Source organism: Coturnix japonica, chromosome 5 (genome assembly GCF_001577835.2).
Source record: "Coturnix japonica isolate 7356 chromosome 5, Coturnix japonica 2.1, whole genome shotgun sequence".
Taxonomy (NCBI): domain Eukaryota; kingdom Metazoa; phylum Chordata; class Aves; order Galliformes; family Phasianidae; genus Coturnix; species Coturnix japonica.
The window spans coordinates 34,687,577-34,697,489 of record NC_029520.1 but is presented as its reverse complement, the minus strand read 5'-3'; the positions used below and the strand labels follow the sequence as shown (position 1 = coordinate 34,697,489).

Sequence of the window (9,913 nt, the reverse complement as noted above, 5' to 3'; positions counted from 1 at the left end):
GGGCATAGGAATTCATTGAGAATTTGCGGTTTCAGTGGGTAAAAGTGAACAGAAGAGCCCCAGACGAGCAGAGTGCTTGCTGAGGGATAGGGAGCGCTGGGCAAGCACAGCCGCCCGACTGGGGCTGCTGAGCTCCACCACTGCCACAGAGATAAATGAAGCACATGGGAACAGCAGCACCTGCAAGGGAGCCACGGGAGCTGGGGAAAGGGTCCATGGCACAAAGTGCAAAAAGCTGTCAGTACCCCCTGCCTGCAGGATGGCCTCCTCCTCCTCCTCGGAGCAAAGGGACAATCCGCATGGTTTTGTCCCAAATGAAATGTGTGGAAGGTGAAGGCTCCTGGATGTGGGAACACAGCCCAGCAGTGCTACATGGGGACAAAGAAGCTATCAGGGACACAGTGAACTCTATGGCAAAACAGAGCTGCACAAGCTCAGGAGTTCCACTGCAAGAGAGCTGCTCTCAGCCCTTGGGAGAGCTGTGCAGGAGCTCTGCCTGATCCCATGCCTAAGGCTGGCTCCTTGCTCCCCCAGTTAGCAGGTAACATTGGAGAAGGAACAGAGTTTCTCACATCACCCACCGACCTAAATCCCCCACATCCTCATAGCTCTGTGCCCCTTGTTCCTAATCCTTTCCTTTGCCTTCAGCACGGGGATCATACACAAACCTGATGGGCAGTGAGGGAACCATCCGCTGAAGGACACAACCAAGTTTCAGCCTTCACACTCCAGCACCCACCTACAGCACAAACAGGACAAATGCCACAGCAGAGGGTGGCAGTGACCTGAGTTCGGCAGCCACTGCCCTTCAGCCACCTCTGTCTGCATGCTGCACCATCCCCACTGGCCTCAGCTCTAGTTTAGCTCTTCCCATCATCTAACCCTACCTAATTTCTAGCTGATTTTATGTATATCTTTTTAAGTAACTTCCAGTCATTGTGCATGGGGAGCAAAAATACAAACTCCATCATCTCCTACAGCCCGTGGAGTGTTGTCACAGCAGGGAAGTGTGGGGGAAAGCAGCTGGGTCTGGGCTGCAGACTGGGCTGACTGTTCTCCGGCTGTTCGCCTATATAGAGCACTGAGCAGATACCAGGTCTGGCAACTGCCGCCTATGAGCTTGTCCCTGACAGTGCTGAAGCCTTTTGGCTAAGTAGTCTTTATGTTGGGCAGCTGTGGGATAAGTTATCAGAGAGGAATTTCCTTCTTATCTTTGTTGGTTAGGCTCTGGCTTAGACTTTAAAGTATATAGGATGCATCTGCCTTTATCTCCCCTGTTTTTCCCAGCAGGGGTGATGAGAAGCACACAGAGTATTCCCAATAAAGGTGCATCCCAGGCTCACTGAGTGGCAATACAATACCATCTGGGTCAGCTCTCATCCTGCTATAAAACCACTCCTGCACAGTTCCCAGGCATGAACCACTTGGAGCCTTTGGGGTTTTTGGTCTTCACTCCCTTGTCACATTTCGGTGGTGCCAGCACAGCTCCCTCGATAAGAAATGGCTTTGAAATAGCCCACTCACAACTTGTTTCAATCCCATACTTTGCCACAGATCCTACAGCAGGAAGCACTGCATAACTCCTAGCAGCTCCAGGAGCACAATTCTCTTTGCAGAGGAAAGTGAGCTGCAGATCTCTCTGCTATGCAGCTGAGCAGGTGGGTGTGCAGAGGGGACGTGCAGAGCCTGAATGGCCATTCCAGCAATGTACCTGGGACTGAAATAAGACGTATATCTGCAGCTCGCTGCAGCTCTGCCCTCCTCTATTTTTGCACACAGCTGCTGGTCTCTGTCAGTCGCTGTTCCTGACGCGCTGCTGCCTGATCAGGGGAATGCTGTTCTCTGACACATCCACGTTTCCTTTAATAACTTCCATGGCCTAAGGGTGCCTCATCTGTACCCAGAGCTGCACTGGTAGGGAGTTATCTTGGTTTTTGGTTTAGGAACTATTTGGCTTCTTTGCAGCACCCTTACCTTCCTCAGCTGCCCTACTTTCCTCCATGTTCTCAGTCAATCTGTCAGCCCTCTCCTGGCTTCCTACTTCCATCACATTTAAAGAATGAGTTTTAGTATGTTTTTGTGTTTTACATTCTCTCCTTACCCACCAAGTTCTCACCTCCCATGTTCCCTGCTGCCATCTTTCCTGTCTGACTGCTCTGGGGCTGGATGCTCATTGTCTGAATGGTACCTCTTTGCCTTGAATAATTTCTCCCACCTCGCACCCTAAGCAGACGGTGAGGTTCCCTGCCTTCCTCTGGAGACTGCTGCCTGCTGCAGTGGTGTTATTAATAAAGAGGGACAATGGAAAAGCTCTCCTTTATATTTACCCCAAAGCCTTCCTTTCCACAACGCTCTCTCTCCTCCTTCCCCACTTCATTCCTTCACCATGGCTTTTTTACCCTGCTCCCTGCACACTTCACTTTCTCACTTTCCTGACTTTCTCTGTCCCTCCCCCCACGTTCCCTCCTTCCTCCTCTGCCTCCCTTCTTCCCTCCTCTCCTTGGCTCGGTATCTGAAATCCCTGCCCATAGCGACGAAAGGAAAAACAACAACACAACACTGCAGCCCAAGGAGGCCGGAGCACGGGATTCCTTCCGAGAGAACTCAGAAACCAGGGAAAAGAAGGAAAGCAAACAGAGAGAGCAGGAAGAAGAACGAGGGTATTTCGAAGGGGAGGGATGAGCCAGTATCTCAGGGAAACGCAGTGGGGTCTGAGAACAACACAGAGGGTGATCACAGCTCCAACCCAAACACTGCAGAGAAATTCTGTGTTCTGGGGGAGGAAGCTGCTTTGGAAAGCCTGGCGCCCACCGACAGAGCCCTACACACAGCTGCCCGAAGGACAGAGAGAACTGAGCAGATAAGGAGGGAAGAAAAGCAGTGCCTTGCTGCAGGGAGCAGAGGGGCACTGGATGTGTCTGCAGCAGAGGGGGGCCGCCTTCCCCAGGGACAGCAGGGAGATTTGCTTTGCCAAAGGAAGCGTTTGGAGGCTCTGGACCTGGGGCTAAAGGGTTAATACCCCACAGGAGGGCCCTGGGGAATCCACTGTAAATAGGTGTGGTTTTCTGTGCAGTTCCAAGAGGCATTTTCTCTCTGTACCAGTCTGGACAGGTGAGAAATCGGAAGAAGTTGGAGCCTGTGCTTCCCACCAGCACAAAGCAGGGTTGTTAGCACAGGCCTGACTGTTTGTTTGCACACTCCAGCCTGGCTGCTTAACTCCCGTAGTACCCAATGCCAGGAATCGCTGGCAGTCAGCACGGTGGTCCCCCGGGTACAAGCACCTGCCTGTTAATGGAAAGCCACAGATTAATGGTGCAGCACAAGGAGCCTCAGTCAGTTACTCACTGCAGAAAGGATAAAATTGGTGATAAACAAACGAGCTCAATACAGCAAGGATCGGAGAGGCAGCCCTCTTCCTTTCTCCTCCTGATGACCCTACCTCACAGTCCTCTGCCCCTCTGCCCCTGATTCCAGTACTGCACTTGAAAACAATCTCCCCGTCTTCAATTGACTTTTAAACCTAGCTGCCCCCCAGGAAGGCAGGACTGAAAGATGGCTGAACTCAGTCACAAGCTCTAATGCCATCACTTATATAATCCCTATCATAAACAAACCAAGCTCAGTCTTGAAACCAATTTGGATTTTGCTCTCACTGTTCCCACTAGAAAGCTGCTCAAAGAGCATACTGCTAAGAAAGGAAGAAACATTTTGTTAATCTCCAGCCTAAATTTACCCATTCCTGTTTGCTCTGGCAATGAAAAACAGCACCCAGGCAGCAAAGCGCTGGATAAGACATAAACCTTAGAATAGAATTCAAACAAATCAAACTGAATCACAAAGAATAAAGACAAAGAATGAAAGGTGAACTGTTTGCAAAGCGATTGATCTTAGATTTGGAGATATTCACTCTCTGGATCATTTCAGATCCTGTGGGCTTCTCAGCCCTCTAGAGCACCCACATCTCTCTGGCTCCACAAGTGCTTAGTAGAGTCATGATCCCATTGTAGCGCAGTACCAACCTCTCTTCTGAAAACTGCTTCCAGAAAAAGACACTTGCATGAAGATACATCCTTCATCCGGTGCCCTCACACAGCCACAGCCAAACTGCAGCCAGACCTCTGGAGAGCTGCAGGTAAGGAAGGTGAATGCAGAGCTGAGCTGCAGAGAGCACAAGAGTGTCCAAAGTGACAGAACAGCCAAATGAGCCTGCAGGGGGCTGAGAGCATAAGAAACAAAACTACAAAGCCCCAGGAAGCTGAAAACATGGGTGTCAAATCCTCCTTCTGCCTATCACTTGTGGTCACCATTGAAGTCAGCAAGAAAAGTTGTTTATATTAGGCTTTTAGTCAAGTTCCATTGAGAAGCCAAATGATGATGCTAAACCCAAAGGCACGCCATATCCAGCAGAAATATGGCTCCCCAGCTTACGTTGGTAGATAGAACTGGGACACGAACACAACACTGAATCATAGGTTCCTGTCATCTAACGGTGGAGGATAATGGGAAAGAAGACAGAGATGGGAGAAACCAGCTGCTCCTCTCGCTGGATTGCGCTGCGAATCTGTAGGCTCTGTTTGGGATAAAACAGCACTTATTTCCAAGGCAACAAATGGCAGTGTCACAAACAACCGAGGTCCAGGAGCTGCCTGCAGGTTGGAAGCTGAAAGAAAGAACAATTTCCCCAGAAGCACAGGCAAAGACAAGGCAGGACCCCATGCTCCAGGTCAGGGCAACTTTTTGCCACTGTCTCTATCTATTCAAGACCTTTTCCCCGCTCCTCCCATTTACAAGGCATCTACAAGGGCAAAAAATGTGTTCTGTTGTGCCTGAATGAGGTAAAGGCTCACACTCAAAGGGAGGATCATAAAGCTGGCCCTGAGGGCCTGTCAGGGAGAAAACAGAGCTGGAAAGCTAAGACTAAGGCTCAGAGAGGCGCTAGGCAAGGCAGAAAAAGTCACATCAGCACAACCTACTGTACAATCATCCATCGTGGCCATGCTTCTGGAGCTCTTACAGAAGATGAAGCACAGCTGGACCTGGAGGATACCAAGCTGGATCAAAGCTGGAGGCATAAAATTGCAGCAGAAAGAGAATCCTTCTTCAGGGGAGGAATGAAGCTGAGCAGGAGGAACAGGAATGAGCGATAGGCACAAAAGACACTAATTTAGGTAAGCCACTGAGTGTTACAGAGGGAATGTCTTGCAGAGGAGCACAATCAGTTCGGGAGAAAGATAGATAAAGAATAGAGTGGGGCTATTTGCTGGGAGCCAAGTGGTCCAGTAAAACATGCATGAGTTCAATGCGTGGGACTAAGATGTGGGGTGCAATAAAGAGAGGGGGAAGTGAGTGGGTAAAGGCAGGGAAGACAAAATAGGAAGTAGGAGTGGGACTCCATTAGTAGATAGTAGAAGCTGCAGTCACGAGAAATAATAGCTGTATGGATTTGGAGAGCTTAGGTGTCTGTTTAAAAGTGCAGACATGATATCCAAAACAATTGACGAAACTGGTCCGTATAGCTCCATCTGCAGAACAGGAATGCCCTAAGTACCAGGGGAGCTGAGCATGGGTGTGCATCACTCACAGGGCGGCACAGCTGGAGTGCTGTGCCCATGGTGGGGCTGAGTTCTGTTCCTACACAGCAGCAGGCCTCGGAACACAGAGCCAAGGCACTCTGTGCAGACAGCACTGAGAGAAGGAACAGTGGGGTGAGGGGGAGAGTGTTCAGAACCTGTTAGAGGGAAGAAGGACACACTTATGGATGGGCATGGGAGATCCTAGAAGCGACAGAATGTGAGGGAGTAGGGTGAGGTGCAAAGGCTCCAGAGTTGACTTGTCAAGATTGTATCAACAAGAAACTGGGAGATAAGAGAGGGAAGTGCAGGACTTGCTGTGTTAAAAGGAAGACAGCTAGCCGGGGAGAAGGTGGGACCATGCTAAAGGATTCTCTGAAAGTCATTAGCAGCAGAGCCTCAGAGTGAGAACAGTTAATAAGTTACAGGAGAGACCTCAAGGCAGAATCAGGATAGGGCAAACAAAGATCCCACTGTGTGAGGTTTCAGTGGGGTAACCTACAACTCCCTGATGAGTCTGACAGTGGAACAAGGAGCAGACGAGAGGAGCAGAGTGGCATCCCTCGAGACCCTCCAGCAATCAGCATGCTCTGTGGTTAGTGGGCTGCCAGGAAGGCCTGTGAGCCAGAGCTGTTGTACAAGCTGGACTGGACATTCCAGGAACTGGAGAAAACCACAAGACGCCTTTGTGACGTGGACAAAGTGTGCGTGGAATGGACTAGTACATGCAAATGTCTCAGCTTGTTCCAGCTGATTGGCACCAACTGATTCTCCTGAAGTCTGAGGCAGATGTGCTCCATGTAAAACTAGACTCTTCACTGACACGAAAACATGAGAAATCACAGAATCATGGAATCGTAGGGGTTGGAAGGGACCTCCAGAGATCATCGAGTCCAACCCCCCTGCCAAAGCAGGTTCCCTACACCAGGTTGCACAGGTTGGCGTCCAAGTGGGTCTTGAATATCTCCAGAAGAGACACCACAACCCCCTGGGCAGCAATCACAAAACCAGTTTTTAGCCTGTGGTAGCAAAAGGACAAATGGGCCCCTTATGGGCTTTTCTGAAGAGATGTGGTACCTCCATTTTAGAGTGGGACAGGTTTCTGCCCTTCCTTCCACTGCTTAGTTCTGCACAAGCACCTTCCTCTGCACTCCATAACTCCGTCGGGGCTTCCCACTGACAGGCGTTGTGAAGAAGGAAGTCTTCCTTTTGAGCTTCATCAGCCCCATGTCACTGCTGGCTGCATTCGTACTCCAGCAATCCCAAGGAAATCCAGCCTGAGAGGTGGTTAGATGCTGCACAGCCAGGTAACACAGCAGAGCCTCAGCACCACTGACAAGCCAACACGAAGCTTGCCCTCAGGTGAGTGAGGGGTTAAGTCTACCAAGAAAATGCTTCTGCTGCATAAACCAAAACGACTCTTTTTTTTCCCTCTCTCTCTTTTCTTTTTTTTTGTTGAGGAGTTTATGAAAAGGGGGGGAAAAAAGCTGCTATTTGTTTTGCCCCTGCAGGAGCCATGAAGGGAGCTGTGCAGAGTGGACAGTACAGGCACTGTGGCATCGCAGCAGTGAGGGAGCTGAACCGGGAGTTGCGAGGTGAAGGTCCGTGTTTAACAGCTTTCCGTTTGTTTACCGAAAAAATATTGTTCCATCATAAAAATTCCCAAAATAGTTCGTGTCTTGACAGACTGACTGGCAGCTGCCCAGCTCTGCAGGATCCCGCTAAATGAAAGGAAATAAAAAGAGCTAATCTGGTACCCGCGGCCCAACGCTTGCAGCTTGGGAATCTGCAAAAGCTCAGGGTTCAGTCGGCCCATTAGGTACAGGGTAGGGTAGAGAGCCCTTAGGTTGAGAGGCCGGCCTTACCTATGGCAAAAGTTTCCCCATGGGTGCTGGGCGGGCTGCTGAGGAAGCCAGAGGTTGCCTTCCCATGAATGGCCAGTTTCTGCTTTATTTTCATACTGAGATTTTTTCCCCTCTTTCCAGCTCTGCAGAGCTCTCCCTTGACCAGACAGGCTGCCTCACACCAGGGACCGACTCTCTCCAAGGTTTTTAATTCCTGGGAACTGCCAATGGCTCATTTGGGGGAATTCTTCATACAGGCATCATTTTGGACCAGTGCAGATCCCAGCCAGCTTAACATATTGCTTGCTGTTCCAAAAGTCTTAGGGTGACAACCTACTGTTGCTGCAGATTGTGACGATCTTATCGTGCATAAAAGAAGAAGTATCAAAGAGCACATGGCACCCAAGTCAGAGCTGTTCTCCCTAGGAAGAGCAAAAAGACACTGCGAAGCCCTGCAGCAGTGACCAAAGGACCATGCACACTGTGACTCACAGCACAGAGAATCAGCAAACCCAGATTAGGTCATGCAGAAATTGAGCCTCTGTGGAAAGAACCTATCTACACTAAATTGCAGATGTGTCCTCAGCTGCAGTTAACTTCTCCGCCGCCCATGATCACAGCACTCAGAGCAGGTCTCCTTTAGGCAGGGACAAGAGGAAATGTGAGCTTCAAATCATTCCCAGCAACAGCCCCACGGGAGTCTCCATCCCTTCTTTGGACATTTCAGCACCAGGCCTCCAAGCCGGGCCAGGATCAAGCAGTGGATCTGGGTGGGCTAGAGGGTGATTTTTACCCAGCATGATTAGGAAAGATAAGCATCTCTGAAATTGATGCAGCCTTGATTGGGCTCATTGTGGACAATCATAGAATTATAAAGGTTGGAAAAAAGCTTTGAGATCATTTAGTCCAACCATCAACCCATCCCCACCATGCCCACTAACCATGTCCCTCCGTCCACATCCACACATTTCTTGAACACCTCCAGGCACAGTGACTCCACCACCTCCCACCACATTACTGCTCTTTCTGAGAAGAAATCTCTCCTTATATCCAACCTGAACGACCTGGCCCATCTGGCTGTTGAAGTGCCTGGTTCTTACTGTCTATTTTCATTTTGCACTTATTTCTCTTAGCCTAAGAGAGACAACTTATGCAGCTGTGGCTGCAATCTGATGACCTCCTTCAGGATAAACAGCAATTTCAACCACCAGCCCCTTTCCTCATCTGTTTTCTCCATGTTTATCAATTATACTTTTACATGATTAAGTGCTCAACAGCCTGACCTTTCCATGAGGTGGGATTCCTGCAAGGCAAGGCTGGGAATACCTCTCCCCCAAAAAGCTTCTTGGGTGACGGAGGCTGACTCCCATGGGCAGCATCCGAACAGTCTCAGATGGAGTCCTGCAAGGCAGCTGTCACCTCCCTCCTGCCCCTGCTGTGTCCCTAGGTCCTGAGTCACCCACTTCCTATTTCACTGCTGAGGCAGGTGACGGACAGTACTGCCTCAGTTCTCCCAGCACCCTCTCAGTCACGTTTTCCCCCATATCTTATGATTGCCACCTAGGAGATAATCATCAACAAACCAGCTGGTCAAGGGCACAAGCAAAGGGTGTTCCCCTTTCACATTTTAACCCTCTGGAGCTGGCACTAACTCCCATGCTAAATAAAACTAAGGCTTCAGGATTGCAAAGGGGACAAAATACTGCTACCTTGCTCCAGTGTTACCAAACTAAATAAAAGACTCATCACTAGCTGAGCCAAAGCCCCAAAATACTGAAGAGTGCTGGCCTCAACCCCCTTTCTTTATGAATGGCATATCAGTGAGACACTGTTAGTTACCACAGAGGAACCTTACCTCTTCTCCAATTTGGATGTTGGGGTTCACTTGGGCCCACAGATGCAGTTCCTCCTCTCACCCACAGATCTGCTTGCCCTGTATTCAATGCACCCTTTAGCACTACGGGGTATCCAGGTGCTTGGGCACATCTCAGAGGAATTGCTTCCATGTACTCCTGGATTGGTTGGCCACTCACATCCCTACTCCAGCCCCTGGCTTGTATCACAGAAACCCCCCCACAGTCATAAATCTGCTTTTCTGCTTTCTTTGCTGGGGGATCTTTCTCTTCAAACAGCAGAGGAGTGACAGAAAGCTGTGTGGTTGTCTCTGGGATCTCACTGCCAGCAAATAAAGCACAAATTGATGGTTGCTGTACCACACTCCTCATTCAATTAAAACATCTCAGAGAAGGAGCACAGGAATAGAATTGACTTCTGATTCCAAGTACTGAGTGAAGAAAAGCTTAAATACAGAACTTCATAGCTCAAGTAAGTCACAAGAACTCTCAGACACACACTGCCAGCATCAGAACTCCCAAGGTCCCACCCTGCTCATGCCCCTGGCTTCTGCATTTGGTTCTTATCAGGTTGCTATCTGGCTCTTTATCAAGACTTATTTTACATTATTAGTTATCAGTAAAGGGCAAGCAATCAGATTTGTTG

The 9,913-nt window shown here is 49.5% G+C and overlaps 1 long non-coding RNA gene across 1 annotated transcript; it reads left to right on the top strand.

Annotated features, from left to right (window-relative positions):
* Positions 1–2,973: 2,973 nt before the first annotated feature.
* LOC107315155 lies at positions 2,974–8,321 on the top strand. The gene is made up of 3 exons (XR_001555800.2): positions 2,974–6,932; positions 7,082–7,171; positions 7,556–8,321. It is a non-coding gene; the product is annotated as an uncharacterized LOC107315155 (long non-coding RNA).
* Positions 8,322–9,913: the final 1,592 nt, after the last annotated feature.